The sequence below is a fragment of the Poecilia reticulata genome, chromosome 21, assembly GCF_904066995.2.
Source record: "Poecilia reticulata chromosome 21, P_reticulata-male-v2, whole genome shotgun sequence".
In the NCBI taxonomy this organism is placed as follows: domain Eukaryota; kingdom Metazoa; phylum Chordata; class Actinopteri; order Cyprinodontiformes; family Poeciliidae; genus Poecilia; species Poecilia reticulata.
The window spans coordinates 16,998,973-17,012,481 of record NC_088850.1 but is presented as its reverse complement, the minus strand read 5'-3'; the positions used below and the strand labels follow the sequence as shown (position 1 = coordinate 17,012,481).

General features: G+C 41.4%; 1 protein-coding gene across 2 annotated transcripts in view; it reads right to left on the bottom strand.

Moving 5' to 3' along the window:
- The window catches only part of pak5 (p21 protein (Cdc42/Rac)-activated kinase 5), a 70,385-nt gene extending 61,365 nt beyond the window's left edge, over positions 1-9,020 (bottom strand). Inside the window, exons 1-2 of one of the 2 annotated variants that reach the window (XM_008398331.3) lie at positions 8,622-9,020; positions 4,580-4,677 (exon numbers count right to left, since the gene is read on the bottom strand). The gene's annotated coding sequence lies outside the window, so the exon portion shown is untranslated. The remainder of the gene's footprint in view (positions 1-4,579; positions 4,678-8,621) is intronic. The other variant, XM_008398330.3, reaches the window with a different exon arrangement.
- Positions 9,021-13,509: the final 4,489 nt, after the last annotated feature.

Sequence of the window (13,509 nt, the reverse complement as noted above, 5' to 3'; positions counted from 1 at the left end):
AATGGGGGTGTGGGGATATGGGTGTCGGTGATGAATCAAGCTGAGCCATAATGAATGTCCCTATTCATGTCTGCTTTGATGCAATTCCACCTGACTGATCTCAAATCACAGAACAAAACAGTGAGAGGCCGCTGACAACGCCGTGCTGACTCACAACCCGACGGAGAATACCGAGCAACTCCAAAGATCCCCCCAGGACACTTTTCTCCGTTTTTCTCTCAGCTTCATCCTAGCGTCTTCCGCTCTTACTCTGTTATCACTTTTTGAAGCTGAAATCAGACGCTTTGTCTTTGGTTTTAGATTGGCATTTCAAAGTAAAAGCTTCCGACGTCTTGCATCTTCAGCACACGCCGCACTGCACTCGCAGCAGCTAATCCCGATTGTCACCCGTAACAAAAAAGTGAGCAAAAGTGACTCATGGTTTGTCCACGAAAAGGTGGGAATTCACACATTTCATTCGAGAGTAGCGCTTCTTATCTCTTTGTATCCTTTTGATCATCTAACAGTCTGGAGCTGAAAGTTCATCGCTCTACGCACAGCCGACCATCAATTTGGCCAGATAATATAGTCGGTGTGGCTCTAAATGACTAAACGTTAAATAAAGGCAATAAATGGCCAGACTGATTTGTTTTTCAGACCCTGAACACAACATGACACATTGCTAAACTGCAACAGAGTGTCGTTCAGAAGGAGAAGTAATTTGGGGAGTGATCCTTCTTACAATAGCTTAGCCATTTCATTCATTTGACAAAGCAAAAAAAAAAATCATGTAGTGTCCTTGAACTCATCCAATAGCAGGATTTCCTGTGATAGACCCACAAAGAGTTGTGCATAATTGTGACGTATGTTAAAACAAACACAACCTTACTCTCTCTATATAAAAAGTGATGCAAATAATTGTCGTAAATAGAGCACTGCGCCTGTCACGATAAGCAATAAATCAAGTAATCGCATGATAAATTAGAACAAACTCAATTATTTTTATTCGCATGTTTTATCATTTTTCTCTTTTTCTACCTAAAACTGGATGACTAAACTCTTCAGTTTGGTGTTTTTGTCTCACTCAGCCCTTCTTTTGAAGGACAGTTTTGTTTACAGTAGTCATTATTCATTTTATTTGTTGTTTTGTTTATTTATTTTGGATATTTAAAATGTCTTCCAGTTCCAGCGTTAAATGTCAATTAGAATTTAAAGTTTATTGATCTTTTAGAATTTGTTCTTGTATTGTTACCATTATATTACTTGAAAATGGTCTCAAAACAACAATATAATCGTTTATCGTGATAACTTCTGGAACAACTTATCGTCCAGTAAAATTTGTTATCGTGACACGCCTATGTGAAGTGAACAAATATTTCTGAAGACAGACGAACAGCATTTATTTATGAATCTAAATTGCAGGATTGTTAGTGAGGCATGTTCGCTTTTCTTTGCATATCACGTCACTTTCTTTTGGTCTATCACATAATATCCCATCAGGTTACATTGAGGTTTGAGATTCTCATGTCACGAACTGTAAAAACGTTTAAGGGACATGAATACTTTTGCAGCCGTTAATCATTACAAATGCAGCAACCAAATGCAAAACAAACTCCCAGAGGGATGAGTTTGGCTAGGAAAATGAGGGAAATTTCACTTTTCCACATTAGGTTGAATAAGCTGTGAACACATTATGTTGCCCTGAGTTACCAACATGGAGCGTTTCTTTATAGAAAAGTAATTTAAGTGTTTTTTAGGAATTTATGTAGACAAAGTATACCACCCATGAGCCGCCCTGCTGCTTTAGGTTTCAACTTGACATGCAGCATTTGGGTTTTTACCAGAACAGTAACAGTAAATAAATAAACAGTGCTGTGAGGACAAAACTCAGCTTATAAATAAAAAATAATAGGTTAAGAAAACATTAAGTCGATGTATTACAAAATAAGGAGTGTGCTTACATGAAGTTTGTCTTTTTTTTTTTACAAACTTCCTTAAACTACAGTCCTGTTTTATTCAAGCAGAAGTTCAGCATCATGAGAATTATGCTTCTTTGTCAGGATGCCCAGGTGTAGATGATAACATCATCTGGTTGCCTGGCAACCTAGAGTTGATGACAACATTTCAGTCAGTAACAGGAAGTCCCTGTGCAGCTGCTAAAATGTGCAACATACAAGCATTAAAGAATCATAAAAATTGCAGCACTTACTTCATTTGTAATGTTCGACTTGATGTCTGAGCCCAATGTCAATGAGCAAATTTGTGTATCTCCATATTTCTGTGATGTATTTTTCTCATTTTTGTAGTATAAGGATTTTAAAATCTGCTAATTCAGAATATCAAAACTTTTTGAAGGTTTAAAATCAAACCCAAGGACATAATCAGTCTGTTGTAGCCAGATATCATCTGGAACAGGAGTTGAGGTTTATCAAGTTTTATAAATAAGTCAAACTACCTGCACTGCCTCTGCTCATTGTGAAAAAAGTATTTTATTGTGTCGTGTTGCTGATCGCAGTGTCCTCTGTCGCTCACTGCGCAGTGCGTCGCAGAGAACATAACAGGAAAAACAGAGAAGGGCTGACAACAATTTTCCTTTAAGTGCAAGGAAGAAAAAAAATCTGTGGTAGATTTGAAAAATAAAACAAATCAACGAAGATGAAAAACTAGTGTTGCATGTTAGCATTAGCACTTCAGCTAACTTTTCAGAATCAAAACGTTGCCGAGAGAGACATATGTTCAGAAACAGAAATCTGATTAGCAGAAAATCTCCTCGGGCCAAACGCAGTTATGCTTAACAAATTAGGACACCCTACAGCAAACTGTGTCTTTGTAACGTTTGTCAGGATGTGGATAAGTAGTATGACTGAAAAACGTTTTCCATGTCGCACCAGTCACATGTGCCAGAAGAAATGGACGTTACTTCTGGCGGAAAAGACGAAGACGACGACAGGAAAGTGGCAGGAGGATCACCATGTGTGATTTTAATCGAGTTGTTTGTTTTTTCCCCACGAGCAGAACATTGACTAAGTTTTGCACACATTTGTAAGGGAAACGCAGCTGTTGGGTGAGATTGGTAGATGGCTACAAGAAGGATCTGACCAAAAATACTTAAACCAACCAGGGTTACACTAAGATAGATTGTTCATTCTGGAGAATGGTATATTTTTGCCCAATGACTAAAAAGGATGTTATTTTTTTGTTTGATTGTGATTAATTAATTTTCCTTCCCAGAAATAAATCAAGAAGTGGATGTTTAATGGGGTTGTCCTAATTTTTTAATAACCGTATCTGGGACAAGAAAATCCTGAATGGAACATCTCTAAAAAATAAAACAGAGATGAAGCACACAAACTCCCTAAACACAATGGCCACCGAAACGCAGCAGCTCCCTCAGCCTGGAGGGCGGATGACAAAACTGTGAGGCCCAGCGTTGTGGGCCTCACAGCAGAAGAGGCAGATGCAGCACTCTGCCGCCTCCGGGCATCAACGGGTAATCAAGCTTAACTAGGCCTCTTCATCAGCGCCCTCTGAAGCTTTAACCTTATGACCGGCCCACACACACACACACACACACACACACACACACACACACACACACACGCACACGCACACGCACACACGCACACACACACACACACACACACACACGTACGCACTTCCAGCAAAGTGCCAATCACTTCTCTTCCGGTCGTAAACAGCAAAACGAACCGAGATGGAGGTTTCAAACCGTCATTTTGCAGAGAGATCTTGTGAGTTTTTACTCACATCTTGTGAGTAAAAACACAAGATGTGAGTTTTTACTCACATCTTGTGAGTAAAAACTCACAAGATGAGCGAAGAGAAATGCGTCTACTTTTTTTTTTTTTGGAAACATGGTAAAATGCGATGCTAATATCTACACTTTGTGTCTGTCTATAGTAGCAGACAGAAATATATGCACTATTTTGTTTCTGCCAGAAAAAATAACAAGCTTTTTTTTTTTAATGAAAAAACAGCAGGATGCAATAACCTTTGACAAAAGAGCTGACATCTGAGGAAGAGTTTGGCATTCAGACTACTTGCTTGCACCTGAAGTGGGACACAGCGAGTCCCTCCGCGAAGAGAAACTGGCAGCTGCTCCCTCTGTGGATGGCTCTCTTTTTGTTATTCTTTGGCCCTCTGATGCTCTTATTTCCCATTATCCTTTTCCTGATCATCATCCTCCACACACACACACAGTAAACTACTTTAGTTCTCTCTCTGTTCATCCATCTTTGCTTTCCTTTAACCTCCAGAGCTACCTTATCCAACCATCAGTGCTCATGTTTGACTGCCTCTCTCGTTTTTCTTCCTTGTGTTTTTTTCTTCTTCTCCCTTTTTTTAACCATCCTCTCCTTAACGCTCTCCTACACGTTACCGAAAACGTTTGTTGCATAGGTTTGGACGTCCGTTTTTGATCAACACATCAGTATCGGCGCAACTTAAATTGTTCCCCTCATCTGCTTGGTTATGATTGTTTATGATAGGCCAGCGCAAAGTAGGACATGGTGCTGAAGAAAAATATGTCATTTCATAAAACTATTTACAACCAAAAATGTTTGGAAAAAAATGCGTGACTCACAGTTTCATTCAGATGCCCTGATTCAGTCCCAGCTGTAACTCTGCTCGTTTGTGACATGTGGAGACAGCGTGGCATTTCTGCATTTCTCTGTTTACGATCTAAAAGCAAAATTACGAACTACTTTATTAAATCAAATACACACTTTTTAGACTTATTTGTGAAAAAAAAAAAAAAAAAAAAACATGCATATCGTTGCTTCCACTTCGCAACTACGCACTACTTTGCATGTAAAAGTCGTGCAAGGATATCTAGAGCAAAACATAATTGTCAGTCAGTGGAAACCACCGTACTTGCACAGAAAAAAATAACAGCCTTAGCTCATCTTCTCCTGGCTTGGTGACTGAATGTACGACTCCTTCTGACTCTTATGTAATTGTAAATCTGTGGAAACAGCAGAGGCTGCCTCCTCACAGACGCCGGCGGAGCAGTCTAGTGCCGAGCCATAGGGACTAAAATAGTTTGTCATGTGTTCATTATCACTTTCCTCTTTCAAGTGCTCACCCCACATCCAGAAGCATTCAACACAAGAGGCCTGTCGAGTGGGTCCATGCGAGCACGCATGTGTGGGTGTGCGCGCGAGAGGCGGGTAGAGAGAGAGGGAGGGAGAACGACGGCTGCAAACGGAGAAGAAGAGTATGATGTATGATGAGGATGAGGTTGTGGGATTGTGATAGCTTCAAAGGTTATTATTATTATAACTGCAGGCTGAAGCCATGCTCTGGCATCCCTCAAGCTTTGATCATTATGTAAAGCTGTTGTGCTCAGCGTTCGGGGCTGAATACATTACAGATTGCAGTTCAACAGGGAAGGTGGCGAGCAGGCGAACGAACGCAGACCAACATGTTGACTCAGCTCATAAGCGTCTTCAGGTTGGTTTTTTTTGTTTGTTTGTTTGTTGTTGTTTTTTTTACAGTAAACACACCCAATCGTTTTATGAAGGACGCAAAGAGCGCCCTTAAATCCCTCCTTGGCGACTCAGCAGGGCTAGAGCGACGGCAAACCGTGCGCTTAAAGAGGCACGCGGTCAAATCGACGAGTTTCGTCCCGACGCCATTTCTATCAGTTTGACGTTATTTTTATTTTTTTTTATGTGGCACAGAAACGAGTCACGTTTGTTGGTACTCTTCCAGGTCAATGATTTCTTTTCTTCCTCTGGAAGAAAAGAAATTAAAAATTAAAAATGTTAAGAGTACTGTGACACAGTAAACCAAAGAAAACGTGAAAATCGAATTTACTGATTTCCAAAGCTATGCTGTAGCATGATTTGCTTGCACTCCTACAAATCTTTGATTCTTGCTTCTCGCATTAGAAGTGTTCAACTTTGCTTCCTCAAGTCTTTCTTCATCCATTCAGCTTATTTTGGAGGGAACAAGAAGGCTTCTGGGTAGTTTTGTATCAATGTGTGATCCATACGGAATGGGTCAGAGAGAACTCGGCAAAAAAATTATAGACACCCGAGTCAAAACGTGCAACAGTAATACCATCTCCGAGCAACTTCATCTTCCTATAACCACAGGATGCTGATGTTCAATCTCTGCAGAATCCTGTTGAACGACTGGAAAAATCTGAAAACAACTTTGTGTAGAAATTGGCGACCTTCAATCCCAGGTAAACCCTGAATGGTTTTCTCAAACTACCTGTTGGCAAATGTCAACATCTCACAACGAAGACCAGAGATCGTGTGTTTGCGCTGCCACAAAACCGTGTATTAGCATTTTTTTTTTTTTTTTTTTTTGTCCACGCCATGTTCATTCAATGATTTTTTTCTTTTAAATCTCTGGAAACACTTGAAATTTGCCAGTGTTGGATGCTTTCAGAGACAGGTGTTTTTGGTTTGTTGTGGGACAAATTTGACTGACTGTTCAAATCTAATCACATTGTATCCTTAATTAAAGATGCCCTGATCAGGCTTTTTCTGATCTGTTAATGCCACTTTCTGTTCTTTTAGATGTGAAGGGAGAGCAGCCGTGCACCCCGTCAACAGACGCGCATCACTGGGCATCTTTAACGTAAACCGGACGCATCCTGCCGACACAGAACAGATTACTTACTGGAATTTTGCTATGGCTAATTTTAATCAGAAGTTGGGGGAGAAAAAAAAACATTTCTGTTCAGAAATCTAACAAAGAGAAAAGGGGCATTCAAAGATACAACAATAATAAAAGAAAAAACATAAATGAAACTAAACCAGAAGGAAAGCTTGTCATACATTTGGAGGTTTGGCTAGCAGTGGGTGAGGTTGCTTAATGGTGAATTATGGGGGAATCTGACTTTAGGAATGCGAGTTTGCCCTTGACGTGTTGATTCCAATTTGTGTCCAAAGACGGCAACATTGACCAGAAACAATTCACTGCGATAAAAGTAGTTAGTTTAACTTCAGCAGATTTGCAACATGATGCCCCCCCAAAGTTTCCCCCAGAAAACTTGCTAATCCCAGTGGTTGGGCGGTAGGGCAGTCATTCATACAGCGGCGCGTCATGTTTTTGAGTTAAAAAATGTTTAAGGTTGACAGAAAATGTTAAAATGTCACTTGATAATTATGTGTTATTAAACGATTGGAAGATTAATACCTAAATGCCAACTATAAAGTCTTAAAAAATGCAAACATTTTAAAAAGACTTAAAAAAACGCTTAGCCTGGTGGGGGCTCAAGAAAACCCTGGTGGCCCGCCAGGCTTATAATACACTGGGGGAAACCCTCTCCCCAATTAAACATCAAGGCTTTTTTTTTAAAATATATATATTAAAAATGCTTCCTACTTCTTGTTGATTCAGTTTGGACCCATTTAGTGAACGAGGAGGGGGGAAAAAAAATCCAGCCCCTTTATCAGAGCCAATTTAATGTCATTTCCTATTTCTGGTTGACTAATTTGTGCGGGAATTTGGCTAACGTGTTCCACAATCGGGTCCCGGAAAAGCCACAAAAACAAAACACTTGAACTTTTTGAGCTTAAGGATGCCTAACAACAGCAGTTTTGCAATAATTCACAGTACTATCATCTCCTGTTAAAAGACCCTCACCTTAGAAAGAGCCCTGACTGGAAGTCTGAGTTAGCCTCCTTTATATTTACATCACTGTCGGTGATCTCTCCGCTGTGTTTAGGGGCTCATGACAGCCTGTTATTGTCTCCCCTATGATCAGTGCTGCTATTAGGGCAATTAGGAGCTTAGGGAGAGGAACCCCTGCTCAGAGTGCCAAGCCACCACTTTTAATTTTCGTCTACACATTCTTATCAGGGCTGAAGTTGGAAAAAAACAGGCCATCTGTTCCTGCTCCTACCTGGCCTGCATTAGCCACAGCACAGTCAAACCAAGGCTGTCTGCGAGATTTAGCACTAAAAAATAAATAAATAAATAAAAATAATCAAATGCCTTACACCGTCATATCCACCTGCAGAGTGAATCAGGATAGGAGACGCTCTTAGGCTTAAATAAACGCATATAGCTGCAAGGACAGACGTATACATGTACTATAATGTTGTAGGTTGTTTTTTTTTTTTTACCTTCGACCTCCAAGCACTCTTGGTGAGTGAGCATTAGTGAGGTTGTTTTTTTTAAAGGAGAGCGTCGAGGGGCGTGTTTGCATCGTGCATTTAGGTGTGCTATCCACCAGTTTCAACACCAAGGACAGCGGCCGACGCACGGAGCGCCTGACAGCCATGATCACACACATGCACTAGGGAAAAAAAAGAAAATGACAGATTTATTTCTGCACGGACGCGTCGTAAGCAGCGACGCAAACCAGCCCAGTATGACACTGCTGTTTTCAGCGTGGAGCGGAGGGTTAACCCTAACCCCGCGGAAACAAGAACCGGAGACACAAAACTAAACCATCATCGGACAAAAATTTCACCTCAGCAAAAGCTGCTGCTGCTTCTCATTTTTTGTTTAAAAAAAAACCCTCCTGTGCAATGAGATAGCAGCAGCAGCAGCAGCAGTAAGCAGGCAGACACATTCATTATTTTTTTGTGTGTTTGTTTGTTTGATTTAACCGTAAACGCATCGTCAAACGGCGTCTTTCCAACGTCCTCCTCCGCACCTACCTGCTTGTGTTGGGGGTCGAAGAGCTCACATGTCCCGTCGGCTTGTATTTGGTCTGTTCCTGTTGATGTTATTAGAGGGATGAGCACCGTTATGTGTCTGCCAGCGCCATGTTATTATCTCTTTGGAGTGGAGGACTGTGCGGTCCTGTGCGCTACATCCGGGCTGCTGGGGAGAGCGAATGAGCGCAGAGCAGGGCGGAGAGCTGGCTGGGTATGTGGAGCACCTGTACTGTGCAGCAGCACCACGGACACTTTCCACTCATGGATACAGCACAACAACAAGGTTCACGTTTGCACTAGAGGTTCAAACTGCTAACCATGTGGTGATTCTTACTAGAGTAAGAAAGTATTTAAAAGAAGAAGGAAAAAAAAAACTGAAATTGGATATCCCAAGTGTTTATTTTGTTTTAATTCCTTGAAAGCATATAGGTCAGAACTTACAGAAGATATCGAGACTTTACTGAAATAATGGCAATTTTTTTTTTTTTTTTTTTTTTTTTGCCAAAATCATTATTTGGTAAGTAATAATGATAATGTTTTCTTTCTTATTTTTAAAAATAAAAATCAATTCAAAATATATTCTAAGAAATTAAATAAACAGAACACAAGAAATAAGAAGCTAAACATAAAGGAATGAACAAATAAGGCAAGACCTAAACAGCACTGATGAACACAGAGATAGGAATCAAACTCGGAATAATAAAATGACTAAAAAACACCAATACAAGTGAAGACAAAAACTAAAATCCACCAATTGGATCTTGGCTGTGTTCATAACAAAATTAAAGATGGCTTGTTTCCATTGGAAGTTGTTTAGGGCATGAAAGTGTTGATGCTAAAAACAGCTGCCTCCTGCATTTTTCAGGTTTCTACGCGAAAAAATGGTTTCAATCAGCATTTGCCACTTCCAGATACCATGTGCACTTAGTGCTGGCCATGCATGTTTAAGTTATGGTTGTGCTGGATGACAAAATGCTGAATGGTTTTCTAAAGCACAGTGTTCACACAGAAATGTGTGACTGCAACTTCCTCGCGTGTGATCTCTCCTTCTGCAAATGGCAATGAGCTCCAGGTGAAACACACTCTGGGATCATCTCGTCTTGTTGGTAGACATTGGAAGTTATCGTTGTGTTTTCAAATTCTCTCCTGAACCTCTGGTGCGAACGCGGCGGACTGATGCAACTTGGAAACGGACACCGTCTTCCTTCCTCTTTTATCCGCCTAAAAAAAAAAAAAAATCTCCTGGGAAACGTGAACCCCTGCTAGCAAAGGGAACACCCCTCTGGCTCAGAACTATTTACAGCTGAAGCCTAACTTATCATGGGCTTTCTTGACGCCCACATCTATTTTTCACATTTGGGCGCAGGGGGAGTCGTCAGGGGGAGGAGATGGTGTTCTCTCACCCACACTGTGAGTTACAGAGTGGGATCGGTTTTGGCTGCAGCAGCAGCAGTTTTAATCACGGCGTAATTTATTAGGATTGTTAGATATGAGCAACCGAAAGCACAGCTTGGTTATAAGAGAAAGCAAAAAGGACGGAAGGTATTGCTTTTTGCTTAATCTGAAAAGTGTGGCATACATTTGTACTTAAAAAAAAAAAGAAAAAAGGTGGGTGTGATTTTCTTTTATCGTCTTTTATTGTTTCCTGACTTGCATGCAAAATGCTGCGTGGTGGAAAACTTTTCTTCAGCAGTAAAATGGAAACATCTCAAAAGTCGACGGAAGGATCAAAATATGGGACGGAAAACCTGTCAGAGAACTGCAGAGGACTCAAACCTGAAGAAAAGGTTAACCTCAACGCAGAACAGCGACCTGGAACCTGCAACCAGAGCAACAATCCAATGATTAAGCTCAAACTGTATTTATATGCTACTGCGGCCTTTAAATCCACAATTAAATCCATTTGGCCAAACCTGAAAACTGACGTTCGCACACGCTCCAACACACCTCCCATGAGATCCCAGTAAAACATATAGTAGCTTGTGGCTGAAAAATAAAGAAAACAAAAAAAGATTTAAGGAGCGAAATCCAGTGCAAAAGCCTGGCACAGAAGAGCTCTGAACTGAGATCAAACAAAGCAAAAGCTCCAGGTTCCTTTAAAGCTTTGTGAAGGGTGATGAAAGGAGAAACGGGCTGAACGGAGGCGGTGGCAAAACTGCTAGAACGGTTTGGGAAGTGAAAACACATTTTTACTGATTGTGATCACCAAGCCTCTTAGTGAATTATACATACGTGTCAATGTTTGCCTTGTAGATGTCAGCCGTGCAGAAGAAACGGAACATTTCACTGTGCCAACAGCAAGAGCGTTAATCCCACCTCAGGGGAAATTTTACTGTCTCCATCTAGTGGTGGACTATGGAGGTGCATGACTTTTTTTTTTTTTTCTTTACAAATTTACTATGATGATGGTTATGGGTGAAACGTCAACAAAAGCTCATGTGAGGAGAACAACTGTGTTGTAATTTGTGATAGTAATCTGCCTCCAGGGAAACACACACTCCCACAAACACACGTAAACACTCAGGTTTCTGCAACGACAACAAGAAGAACGAAAGAAACACACGTCGCTGTGTCCCCATGGCAACTAGCAATATTGTATCTCCCTCACGCTTACTATCTCTTACACGCACGCTCCCTCTGATTTCATCTTTCACTCAGTCTTTGAGCGCACAAAAGCAAAAAAAAAAAAAAAAAAAAAAAAAAAAAAGAACAAATAGCAAACGCCAGTCACAGCGGGGATTGCCTGTTTGCGCTACACTCATTCAGTTATTGTGCGTTTAGGAAGAGAGAGACGCGATGAAGAGATAGGATAGAAGGCGTCAGGGTGTGAGGAGTTTGGGGCTTACGGGTTTTCTGGAACGAGGCCCAGAGCTTATCAGAGGCTAAAGCCTCCGTCGTCACTTTGGAGAGCCCTTCTCCTGCCAGAGAGCCGTCTTCTGCCTCACAGCAGCGTGCCTCGCGGTTCCCTCCTTTTTCTCCCATTGGCTGAAGCGACAAAAGAACATCTCCTGCGAGTGACATCATTACTCTCTGCCTCTCGCCGACAGGAACATGTCAGGACCACATGGCAAACATCCACCGGAGTGGAGCACTGTAATTTGCTCTCAAGTTGAAACTGAGCTATATTTGTTGTGTGTGTGTGTGTATGTGTGTGTGTGTGTCCCAGCTATTCATCAAATTAGTCGTGCAGCTGAGGCTAAATTGAGTTCTTAGATGGGTTGAGGATGTTGGTGTTGTCGGTTTGGGCTCTACGGAGGCCACATGCTGCCGACAATATACTTAAGAAGAAAGGAACATTCTGGACGATGTCGGCCAGCAAAGTCAGTGTCAGTGCCGCGTAAAAACGTTTGACAAATTTTGCAACACGTCTTGAGAACGTCGGTGTCATTTCTCGAGGCAATTCAACACAGAGAAACACAAATATTTGTGGTTTTTACATTTTTATTGGTTAAACATCTGGAAGGTTTGGTGAGTGTGTCTGGAGTCACTGAGGGAAACACTTTGGAAACAACTTTTTAGCGGAGTGACCGCTGCGGATTTGGCATATCTTCACTGCGATTCGCTCACCTGAGGACTGCTTTTCACAAAACATCTCATTCTAAATCAGCTAAACACAGAGCTAACCCCAAGCCTCTTCCTCCAATTTAACTCTCCTGCCTTGAACCATTTTGCAAAAAATCTTTCTCTTCCACCTTGTAATTATGCAGCACTCTGTGTAGATCTTTCACATAAAATCCCACTAAAATCGAGTGAATTTCCTTGTTGCAACATGATGAAATTTCAGAACTCATGAATACTCGTTCAGGGGACTATAAATTTCCATTCGCCACAACAGGCAAATCAATGTAAAAGTGCATTACTCTCATTGCTTAGCAAACGGCCATTGTCGTGGGACTATAAGTTTCAGTTGTTGACATGAAGCCAAAAGGCTTTTGGACTCAGAGATTACTCCCATCAGCGACAGAAAAGGGTTGCGGTAAACGTAACGTAAAGCTCTCCGTCTGTAGCTGGAAAAAAAAAAAAAAAACATAAAACCAGCAGCAATCTGGCAATCTGGCTGCCAGATTATGTCATTCGCCGAGCATTTGCAGTTTCAGACATTTTTCAGCTCAGATGACAGGTAATCTAATAACGAGGTGATGCAAAGCACATTAAACTGTGTGAATCCACGTGTTGTTGTGATGCCGTTGCCATGGGGACTTATTGGATAATCGCAGGAAAAATGTACCTGGTTGAGTCTGACCCTGCAATCGCTCATGTTTATGAAGAGCAGAGTGGCGCTGCATGGTGGAGAGAGGAGGGTGGGGGGGTAATATTAAAGCAGAAGTGGGAGTTTTACCAGAAGGGAAACTATGAAATGAATGTGGAGGTGACACAGGAGGTAGTGTGTGACCTTTTCAGCCATCAGCATTTGTGTGTGTGTGTGTGTGTGTGTGTGTGTGTGTGTGTGTGTGTGTGTGTGTGTGTGTGTGTGTGTGAACCACGTGATCGTCGAGCAGCCAGCGCCGGGTCCTGACTTCCTCGTCTATCTTCGGTAATTGCGTTACTCTTCGAGCGTTTCACAGTCCCATGACTGCTCAACGGAGAAACGGACCATCGTCAGCATGAAAAAAACAATCCATTGTTCTGCTTCCAGACTTGGTTTGGTGAAAGAAAGAGAAACCTTCTGGAAGAACAGTTCAATTTTGCCATGTTTATATGATTCACATCAGGGCATAAAAAGTTGTAGATTCCACTTTGCTGCCTTTTTTTTTTCTTTCCCTGCGCACATCTTTCATTTGTGTTAAGTTTGAGTAAAATGTGACAACTGTTAGGCTGTAAAACTTGTGTAAGACAACAGGAAAGGTGTGTTTGTACTCACAGCATGCTGTTGTAGTCTGATAGCTGG